Source organism: Scyliorhinus torazame, chromosome 4 (genome assembly GCF_047496885.1).
Source record: "Scyliorhinus torazame isolate Kashiwa2021f chromosome 4, sScyTor2.1, whole genome shotgun sequence".
In the NCBI taxonomy this organism is placed as follows: domain Eukaryota; kingdom Metazoa; phylum Chordata; class Chondrichthyes; order Carcharhiniformes; family Scyliorhinidae; genus Scyliorhinus; species Scyliorhinus torazame.
In genome coordinates, this window is record NC_092710.1 from 151,537,019 (window position 1) to 151,548,818 (window position 11,800).

The window sequence follows — 11,800 nt, forward strand, 5'->3', positions numbered from 1 at the left end:
CAACCCTATCCCTGTAACCCAGTAAGCCCACCTAACCATTGGACACTAAGGGACAATTTTAGCATGGCCTATCCACCTAACCTGCACATCTTTGGCTTATGGGAGGAAACTGGAGCACCCGGAGGAAACCCACGCACACACGAGGAGAACATGCAGACTCCGCACAGACAGTGACCCAAGCCGGGAATCGAACCTGGGACCCTGGAGCTGTGAAACAATTGTGTTAACCACTCTGCCACCCTAGGAAACCAACCGGCAGTTTAAAGGTGTCGAAGAAGTTGTCAATGTTTGCAGGTCAGCGTGCATAAGTTAAACTCGGTAACATTTATAGTTCTGTGTCACATGAATGGATGTTATGATCATTAGTTTCCTGTTTGCTCCATTACATAAATGTGTGAGGTAACTGCTGTAAACAATAGCATTAAATATTGTTGGCAACCAGTGTTGTATTACTCAACAACAACTTGTCTTTATATAGTGGCTTTGATGAAGAAAAAGGTCCAAGGTGCTTCACAGGAACATCACCAAACAAAATTTGACAGTGAGCCACATAAGGAGATATTCGGGAAAATTATCAAAAATTATGCCAAAACTCAAGGTTTTAAAGAACATCTTGAAAGAGGAAAGAGCAATAAAGCAGCAGAGAGATTTAGGGAGGGAATTCCTGAACATAGCATCTTGGCAGCTGAAGGCACAGTCGCCAGTGGTGGATGGGTGGCACAGTGACACAGTGGTTAGCACTGATCTAGGTTCAATTCCAGCTTTGGGTGACTGTCTATGTGGAGTTTGTACTTTCTCCCCATGTCTGCATGGGTTTGCTCCGGTTTCTTCCCACTGTCCAAAGATGTGCAGGTTAGATGGATTGGCTGTGATAAAATTGCCCTTTAGTGTCAGGGATTTGCAGGTTAGGTGGGGTTACAGGTATAGGGTAGGGGAATGGGCCTAGATAGGGTGCTCCTTCAGAGGGTCGGTGCAGACTCGATGGACTGAATGGCCTCCTTCTGCACTGTAAGGATTCTATGGTCCTATAGCTTAATATCGGAGATGCACAGATATCTTAGAGGGTTGTGAGGGTTTCAGCAGCAGATTAGTTGAGACAGGGAGGAGCAGGGTGAAGTTAAGCAGGTAAAGATGGCCGGTCTTATTGAATGCACATACCTGGAGTTGGAATTTCAGTTCAGGGTCAAATATAACAGCAAGGTTTTGAGCAGTCTGGTTCAGTCTCAATCAGCTACACGAGTGAGGGATGGAGTGAGTAGCTAGGAAACAGAACTTGGTACAGGGATTGAAGACAATGGCTTCATTCTTCCCATCATTTAGTTGGAGACAATTTCTGCATCGCCAGAACTGGATGTTGTGACAATTTAGAGACAGTGCAGTGGTCAAGAGAGGTGGTGGTGAGGTAGAGCTGGGTGTCAGCAGCATACGCATGGAATCTGTCCAAAATTTTACATACGAGATTTGGGCGCGCACCCAACCCGAATCACGTGAAGAACAAAGAACAATACAGCACAGGAACAGGCCCTTCTGCCCTCCAAGCCTGTACCGGTCATGATACCACCCTTGGCCAAAACCCTTCGCACTTCATAGTGCCATATCCCGCTATACCCATCCTATCCATGTGTTTGTCAAGATGCCTTTTGAACGCCGTTAATGTAACTGCTTCCACAGCCTCCCCTGGCAACGCGTTCCAGGCACTCACCACCCTCTGTGTAAAAAAACCTGCCTCGCACATCTCCTCTAAACTTTGCCCCACAGACCTTAAACCTATGCCCCCTGGTGACTGACCCCTCCACCCTGGGAAAGAGTGCCTGCCCATCCACTCTATCCATGCCCCTCATAATCTTGTAGGCATCTATCAGGTCACCCCACACCCTCCGTCTTTCTAATGAAAACAGTCCAAGTTTATTCAGCCTCTCCACATAGCTAACGCCCTCCAGACCAGGCAACATCCTGGTAAATCTCCTCTGCACTCTCTCTAAAGCCTCCACACCCTTCTGGTAGTGTGACGACCAGAATTATGCGCAATATTCCAAGTGCGGCCTTACCAAGGTTCTATACAACTGTCGCATGATTTGCCAGTTTTTATACTTGATGCTCCGTCCAATGAAGGCAAGTATTCCATATGCTTTCTTGACTACCTTGTCCACTTGTGTTGCCACCTTCAAAGATCTGTGGACCTGCAAGCCCAGACATCTCTGACTTTCTATGTTCCTAAGAGTTTTACCATTTACGGTGTATTTCCCCTCTATGTTAGACCTACCAAAATGCATTACCTCACATTTGTCTGGATTAAACTCCATTTGCCATTTCTCTGCCCAAGTCTCCAACCTAACTATATCCTGCTGTATCTTCTGACAATCCTCAACACTATCTGCCACTCCACCAACCTTGGTGTCATCCGCGAACTTACTAATCAGACCGGCTACATTTTCCTCCAAATCGTTTATGTACACCACAAGTAACAGCGGCCCAAGCTCCGATCCTGTGGACCACCAATGGTCACAACCTTCCATCCAGGAAAACACCCTTCTACTGCTACCCTTTGCCTTCTGTGACCGAGCCAATTCTGTATCCATCTTACCATCTCACCTCTGATCCCGTGTGACTTCATCTTTTGTACCAGTCTGCCATGAAGGACCTTGCCAAAGGCTTTACTGAAGTCCATGTAAACAACATCTACCGCCCTTCCCTCATCAATCATCTTTGTCACCTCCTCAAAAAACTCGATCAAGTTAGTGAGGCACAACCTCCCTTTCACAAAACCATGTTGCCTATCGCTTATGAATCCATTTGTTTTCAAATGGGTAGAAATCCTGTCCCTGAGAATTCTCCAATACTTTACCTATTACCGACGTGAGGCTCACCAGCCTATAGTTACCAGGATTATCCCTGCTATCTTTCTTAAACAGCGGTGCCATATTCGCTATTCTCCAGTCCTCTGGGACCTCACCTGTAGCCAATGAGGATACAAAGATGTTTTCTTTTCTTTTTTCTTTTGAAAATCTTTTTATTGGCTTTTCTCTTATCTATAAACAGTTGTGTATATACATTACATTTTTCTTGCCCATGGTAATTTACTTGATTTTACAGAGAGGTTTGTTTTGTCCTTCATTTAACTAACTCTATGTACATTTTGTTTTTCCTCTGGATTGGCCTATGATAACCCCCCCCTTCCTAACTCCTCCTCCCCCATTGGCTTCATCACCCTTCCTTTCCCAATGACAAAGATGTCAGTCAAGGTCCCAGCAATTTCCTCCATTGCTTCCCTCAGTATTCTGGGATAAATCCCACCTGGCCCAGGAGACTTATCTACCTTGATATCTTTTAAAAGACCCAATACCTGCTCCTTTTCCATGTTAACATGATCCAGGCTGTCCACACACCCTACCCAGGAATCAATTTCCACAAAGTCTCTTTCTTTAGTGAACACTGATACAAAGTATTAATTTAGTACCTCGCTCATTTCGTCTGGCTCAACACATAGATTCCCCCCATTGTCCTTAGGTAATCCAATCCTTTCCCTGGCCACCCTCTTGTTTTTTACATATGAATAAAAAGTTTTGCGATTCACCTTAATCCTACTTGCTAATGACTTTTCATGACCCCTCCTAGCCCTCCTAATTTCCCGCTTCAGTACCTCCCTACTTTCTTTATACTCCTCAAGGGTTTCGACTGTTCCCACTCTTCTAGACCAAACAAAATTCTCCTTTTTCTTTTTTAAAAATAAATTTAGAGCACCCAATTAATTTTTTCCAATTAAGGGGTAATTTAGCATGGCCAATCCACCTAGCCTGCACATCTTTTGGGTTGTGGGGGCGAAACCCACGCAGACATGGGGAGAATGTGCAAACTCCACACAGACAGTGACCCAGAGCCGGGATCGAACCTGGGACCTCGGCGCCGTGAGACAGCAGGGCTAACCCACTGAGCCCTGTGCTGCCCCTCCTTTTTCTTTTTGATGAGGTTCACAATATCGCTCATTATTCAAGGCTCCCTAAACTTCCCATACTTATCCTTCATTCTCTCAGGAACGTGACTTTCCTGAATCCTAATCAACTGTCACTTGAAAGACTTCCACATGTCCGATGTTGATTCCCCTCCAATAGCCGCACCCAATCCAAATTCTTCAATTCCTGTCTAATGTTATCGTAATTTGCCTTTCCCCGGTTCAGCACCTTAACGCGAGGGTTACCCTCATCCCTGTCCAAAAGTACCCTAAAACTTACAGAATTATGGTCACTACTCCCAAAATGTTCCCCTATTGAAACTTCAACCACCTGTCCAGGCTCATTCCCCAATACCAGATCCAGTACTGCCCCTTCCCTGTTGGATTATCTACATATTGCATCAAGAAGGCTTCCTGGATACACCTTAAAAGACCTGCCCCATCCAAACCTCTAGCACTAAGTGAGTCCCAGTCAATATAGGTGTTTTGTTATGTTTCCTTTGTAACATAAGCGGCTTCCTTGTGTTGCATTTGTCAAGGAAGGTCGAGACGTGTAAATACCTTCAACTCATTTATTTACACTATGTACACTTTTATAACTTGAGTTGACACTACTGCTAATCCTATTGCAGCTACCTAAACTGACTAACCAGCTGCTGTCTTCCACGTGGTGGGTGTGATAATGAATCAACCCTGTGCCTCTCCTCACTGACTGTCTCCACTGGCCAAAGGGGGCTGATCATGTGTGTGGTGTCCTTAATGTATGGGTTGGTGTAATGCCCCCCTGTGGTCGTGTCACCTCCTTGTGTATCGTGAATGTCCATTGGTTGAGTGTGTGTGTGTGATGTTTCTGGTGCTCCCTCTAGTGTCTGTCTAGCTTACATGTATTTACAGTGATGCACATCACCACAATAGGGAAATTAAAATCCCCTACCACAACAACCCTGTTACTTTTGCACCTATCCAAAATCTCTCTACCTAATTGCTCCTCTATCTCTTGCTGGCAGTTGGGGGGCCGGTAATAAACAGCCAACATTGTGATTGCCCCCTTCCTGTTCCTGAGCTCTACCCAGATTGTCTCATTGTATGAGCTCGCCAAGGTGTCCTCTCGCAGTACGGCTATAATATTCTCCTTAACCACTAATGTTACTCCTCCACCCCTTTGACATCTCCCTCTATCTCTCCTGAAGCATCTATATCCTTCAACGTTCAGCTGTCAATCCTGCCCTTCCTTTAACCATGTTTCTATGATAGCCACAACATCGTAATTCCAAGTACTAATAAATGCTCTAAGTTCATCTGCCTTACCTGCTAAACTTCTGGCATTGAAACCAATACACTTCAAACCACTGTGTTTGAGCAGACAGGGTGATGTTGTTCTCTTATTTTAGTTCTCTAATTCCCCTTCAGTTATCACACTTTCTAAGCTAGGCTCTGATTCCCACACCCCTGCCACACTAGTCATATCAGAATACATTGAGTGTGCATCCTGACATCATCACGTGCTTGCGCGATATTTTGGTTGGAGGGTGCGTGCAAGAATTGCAATTGAACCTCCTGACAATCAAAAAGCCAATTTAAATTAATTAAATGCTAATTAACTGAAACTTTACATTGCCCATCTACCTTTACCGTGGGATAATTGGCAAGCTACAACCTCGATCCAGAACGAGATGAAAAGTCAGGGGCTGGATTCTCTGCCAGGAAGATCCTCCGCTTCGCTGGCAGGGCGCTCACGCCTGTGGATTTCCCAACGGTGCCCACAATGGGAAACCCCATTGGCCGGCTGCTGGGATGGAGGATCCCGCTGTTGGTGGGGGTGTGCTGCACCAAAAGCGGGTGCGGTAGGACGGGGAATCCTGCCCCAGGTGTCTGGGACTGAGGTCTGTGTTTGATTGTGCTGCCTAGACACTTGTGGCACATTTTTTCTGTTGATAATTATCTTTCTCGGGTCCGCAGCTCCCTCAGACAGTTCCCCAGCGGCTATCCCCATGAGGGAGCACATTGGAAGAGCCAGCACAGACCCTCCCTTTCCTCAGCGCCCGCCCTCTTCCTGTCTTCCTTGGCAGCGCTCAGCTATTCACAGGGCCCCTGTCACGCTGGCTGACCGTTAATTGGACAAGCAGAGTGAAATTGTGCTTCGTGCTCACCAAGTGCATGCCCCCGATGGGTGGTAAATTCAGGATCTCGTGCTTTTTGAAAGATGATGCTGCCAAGAGGCAGAATGCAGATGAGAAGTAGTGAACCAGGGATAGGGCCTTGTGAAACTCAAAGATAATAGTGCAGGAGAGAAGCTATTGCAAGTGATTTTCTGGCAATGATTAGATAGGTAAGAATAAAACTGGACAATAGTGGGGAAGCAATGTTGGAGGATGGTGTGGGCAGCTGTGTAAAAGGTTGCAGTCAATTTGAGAAGGCTGGGAGAAAAAGTTTACCTTTGGCATAATCACAAAGGATGTCATTTGTTACTTTTATCAAAGCCTCTTCGCTGGTGTGACAGGGACCTGACCTGTCTGGAGGAATTCAAACATCACCAACTATTTCTGAGGCTCTATGTGTGGGGGCTGGTATAGCTCAATTGGCTGGGTACTTGGTTAATGATGCAGAGCAAGGCCAACAGCATGGGTTCAATCCCTATACCAACAGAGATTATTCATCATGAAGGCCCCACCTTCTCAACCATGCCCCTTGCCTGAGGTGTGGTGATCTTCAGGTTAAATCACCACCCGTTAGCTCTCCCCCTCAAACAGGTCATCTGGGAATCTGGCAATACTATGACCCTTTTAAAAAATTCTTTGTGCAATGCTTCCATAAAAGGTGTTGCACAAATACACGTTTTCATTTTCTTTTTATGGGCTTAATGAAAGGAATCGATGGTTTCCAGGGACTGAACGTCTCACCCGGCGGCACATACACCCAGAAGCAGACATAAAATGTGCTTCTGGCCAGGATCAGCCCTGGCACGCGATTTCACACTGGCTGACCAATTAACAGGCAGTCAGTGTGAAACATGCGCTGGAACAGATTCAGTGCTGCTGGGGAAGGCGAAAAGAGGGCAGGTACTGAGGAAAGGAAGGGTGCGGGCTGACTTCTAATGTGCTCCCTTAGGGAGACAGCTGCTGCGGAGCTGTGTCAGGGAGCTGCAGATCTGCACAAAATAAATGGCGATGGAAAAATTGTGCAAAGTGCCTGGGCGGCACATTCAAACACAAACGTCAGTCCCCAAACGCCTCTTCAATTTTTATTTCACCCTGGATCGAGGTTGCAGCTGAAATGTAAAGGCCGCCTGGCTAATCTGCCCACTCGCCAGTTGTAAAAGCAGATGGCCGAGTAAAAAGGGCGGCACGGTAGCACAGTGGTTAGCATTGCTGCTTCACAGCGCAAGAGCCTGGGTTTTATTCCCGGTGAGTCACTGTCTGTGCGAAGTCTGCACGTTCTCCCTGTGTCTGCATGAGATTCCTCCGGGTGCTCCGGTTTCCTCCCACAAGTCCCAAAGACGTGTTCGTTCAGGTGAATTGGACATTCTGAATTCTCCCTCTGTACCCAAGCAGGTGCCGGAATGTGGTAGCTAGGGGCTTTTCACAGTAACTTCATTGCAGTGTTAATGTAAGCCAGTTATGACAATAATAATAATGATTATTATTGTTATTATAAATTATATTCAGTTGGACCCATAACGGGCTAAATTGCTTGCTTGATTGTTCTCATGTGCTGACCAAAATATTGCACGACTGCATGATGACATCGGGATGTGTGCCCGACATCTCCTTGTGTGATTTTACTCGCTTTTGGATCGGCCACGTGCCCACCTGGACAACATTAAATTCTGGCCTGGTCTTCTTCACTGCTGCTTACATTAATGATGGCAATGCTTCACGTCTATCATTGCTCTTGAATTCCCATGACACTATTGTCATCCTCATAGGCTCACCAAATTGTCTGTGTGACTTTCTCTCAGTGAGTCGGCCTCCTAACACTGAGGCAACAAAGAGTCAGCTTGAATGCCAAGTCTTTGTAGGAGCAATTCTAAAAATAACCATTCAATGTTGGCAAACTCTACCTTTGAGCACACGTTACTCCTGCAACTTACATTTCAAAATCCTGGAGCACAAAGATATGAAAGCTTCATCCATCAATCACTGTATCACAACATGACATAATAATTTAATAATACCCATGATAGTTAGAACATCAGCATATGAGACTTATATTGGGTCTGGCACCTCAAACTTTTCCAGCGTATGGGAGGGCTGTTTATATTGAATTATAGATAAATGAAAAGGAATTAAGTCACTTGAAGGTAAGTGGGTAACTATATGGCGGCATAAATTCTGAAACCTTTTAGAAAGGCGCTCTCCCTGCTGTGAAACTGCAACTGCCTTTTTAGAGACTTATACGAAGAGGGAAAGACGAGTCCATCAACATTTATGTAGAGGCGGATAGTTGAATGTGTGGGTAAATGGTGGAGCAGTGTTGCGCCTGCTGAATGATTATCATGGTGGACAGTCTCCTACATAAGGTGAATACAGAAAAAAGTTGGTTAAGAAACGCTGCCAAGATAAGTGTATCCAACATTAGGATAATTAGGAAAGCTAATAGAATGTTACCATTTATTGTGAGGGGAATTGATTACAAAGTTAGGGAAGTTATACTTCAGTTGTACAGTGCATTGGTGACACCACATCTGGATGTATTGTGTGCAATATCGATCACCTTATTTTATTTCAGAAACGATATATGTGTTAGCAGCAGTTCAGAGAAGGTTTCCTTGACTAATACCAGGAATGGGTGGCTTATGTGATGAGGAAAGGTTGGAGAGGTTAGGTTTTTATCCACTAGAGTTTAGAAGATTAAGAGGTGACTTGATTTTAAGATCCTGAGGGGTATTGACAGGGTGGATGTGGAGAGGATGTTCACTTTTGTCAGAGAAGCTAGAACTAGGGGTCACTGTTTAAAAATAAGTGATTGCTCATTTAAGACAGAGATGAGGGGGAAAAAATTCTCTCAGAGAGTTGCAAGTCTCTGGAACTCTCTTCCTCAAAAGGCAGTGGAAGCAGAGTCTTTGAGCATTTTTAAGGCTGAGCTAGATAGATTCTTGATTAGCAGAGGGTGTGAAAGATTATCGGGGGTATTAAGGAATTTGGGGTTGAAGTTACAATGCAATCAACCATGATCTTACTGAATGTAGAAGCAGGCTCGAGGGGCCGAGTGGCCGACCCCTGGTCCTAATTTGTATGTTCGTATGTAACATTTCTCATCTACATAGTCCATGTATACAAGTCACACTGTTTTTATGTAACCAAGGCCTACAGGTCTCTCATCATTGATTCTTTACCCCGATGGGAGAAAGATTACAACAATAACTTATAATCAAAAGCTATACCTTCAAAGAACTTCACATACTGTAACACAAACTCGATGTTTGATGTTTGGTTATTTAATGGCATCCATAATGAGTTGCAACACTTGCAAGGTTGTCACTAAGTTTGTGCCTCTTAACCATCAACATGTCAAATATTAACTTGTATGTCCTCGTCACAATTTGGCCTGACCAGCTGTGTGTTTTGCAGCATTTGTAGTTTTTGTTTCAAGACTACTTTCTTATTTACACAACAACATAGGCAAAGGAACTGTACGGGTCAGAAATTTAATACCCTTGACTCACTTTGTGGGGACAACCTTGCCTAGGAGACTGTCAAGAGGGGAAATGAAGATGAATCCGCAAGCCATGAGCTAGCCCCAGGTTCTCTGAGGTTCCACGGTGAGTTATGCCACATTGGCATCAGTGAAAAGTCAGTTGTCGCTATTGATAATCTGGGGAGCTGTTTGCACAGGCATTTCATGGGTTACCTTTCATATTCAGTGAACGGGTGACAGGAATCCAAAGTGCAGCCTTTAAAAAGTCAGTTCTGGCCGATGACTGCAGCAGCACAGAGGGAGCAGCTGGCAAGTACCGCAGTGCTTGACAGCAATTCACTACCCCATAGTTTAATCTGATGTTTTATGGCTATTTTTATACCACTTTGCAAGAAGGTCTACACAAGAGCTGGTGGAAGTGACACTGCATTGTACAGAGGCAGAAAGGAACTACAGCATTCAAAGGGTCAGATCTGCAACGCTACCTGAATGAAATAAAGCAGCAAAGAGACAGTGGGAGAAAGTTTCCTAAAAAATATCTTGTGCTGAGAGGGAAGTGTCACTGACAACACAGAAGTAGGCCATTCAGTCCCTCGAGCCTGCTCCACCATTCAATCAGATCATGGCTGATCTCTTCTTGGTCTCAAATCCACCTCCCTACCTGTTGCCCAAATCCCTTTAACCCGATTTGTATCAGAATGCCAGCTGCAGGAACTTTTAAAGCCCCTCCTGACCTGTCAAGATGGTTAATGCATCCCTCAATGGTCCTCTTGTTAATCACTTTGGCCGAGGAATTTCCCTCATTGTATTAACACTTTGTTGTCTTTCAGACCACTCTTGGTTGGAGGGTCATTATCCATGGGAGAGGGACATAAGTCTTGTAATCCACAAGCCAGTTGTTGTCTTTGATATTCTTCTTTATTATCAGGGAGGGCCAAATTGAAAAGAATTAATTTGTAACATGACATTAGTTCTGCAGCTTGAGGTGATGACAATTTAGGTGATAGATTTCCCAGATTTCCCGTAACAGCCTCCCCGAACAGGCGCCGGAATGTGGCGACTAGGGGCTTGTCACAGTAACTTCATTTGAAGCCTACTTGTCACAATAAGCGATTTTCATTTTCATTTCATTTCAGTTCGCCCCTCCCCCCTTAAACTGCATTACTCACCTGACAAATGTGTGCCAAACTGCACCATGGCAGGATTTTCCAGTTCCGCCCGTCTCTGGCATCATCCAATCCGGGAGAAAGTCAATGGACATTTGGCTGGCCTGCTGCATATCCCGCTGGAAAGTCCGGGCCCACGGCTAATATTACTGTGATTCCCTCATGGTGGCCTGAGCTGTCAACAGCCTCATAGTCAGAGACTGAGTAGCATAGGCACAAAAGAGCAGAGTGAAGTGTATTTTCTAATAATCTGTTCCACCACTTATTCACCTACCATGGTCTTTCTCAGGCTCTCAGCTGATGCACGTGCACCTTAAGTGCGGCTTCTTCATTTCCTCTCCTTATGCTTATGTGAAGCCTCTACGTGTTGTCACCAGTCCTCTAACTCAAGTCGGCAGTTGACTCCTTCTCAATGTCCCGTTATTCGTGTTATTCACCCTGGGGTAACACGGACTGCAACACAATGCAGTTAAATGATCAAGCATACACCAAACATAGGCGTTGGTTCAATAAGATTTATTGAACTTCAGTTACGAAGCACACAGCATCCTGTGGGTTGACTCTCTACTACTCTATGTAAACTAACATTAACTACCAAGACCAGTCTAGCTCTGATCTACGTGTAGAAGGTGTTGAATGATTTGTACACCCTGACTGTCACTACAGTTGTCACCAGTGGAAAGAGGCAGAGTGCTGATGCCTCGTGTGTTTTATAGTTGGAAGCCCCCCTTTGGTGTTCTGTCTGGTGATTGGTCGTGTTCTGTTCTGTATGTTGATTGGCTCACCTGGGTGTCTGTCACTGCCTGCTTTTACCTCATGATGTGCATGGGTGCATATTATGACACTAAACAGCCTTTCAACCTTGAGGACATTCCTTCTCATCATCAGCAAATTTGCAATCTGGCTTCTTGGTAATGTCCAGTTTCAGCAATTAATTGTCCTTTGTCTTTTTCCTGTACAATTTACCCGGAAAATCATAGCTTACAATCATTACTTCCTCTCTTGGTTCTGATGGCTTTGCTCTCTTTAATTTGTATGCACAAATTCT

The 11,800-nt window shown here is 45.0% G+C and overlaps 1 long non-coding RNA gene across 1 annotated transcript in view; it reads right to left on the minus strand.

Moving 5' to 3' along the window:
- The window catches only part of LOC140410542 (uncharacterized), a 77,157-nt gene extending 65,754 nt beyond the window's left edge, over positions 1 to 11,403 (minus strand). Inside the window, exon 1 of the long non-coding RNA XR_011940681.1 lies at positions 10,756 to 11,403. This is a non-coding gene — a long non-coding RNA (uncharacterized lncRNA). The remainder of the gene's footprint in view (positions 1 to 10,755) is intronic.
- Between the last annotated feature and the right edge of the window lie 397 nt (positions 11,404 to 11,800).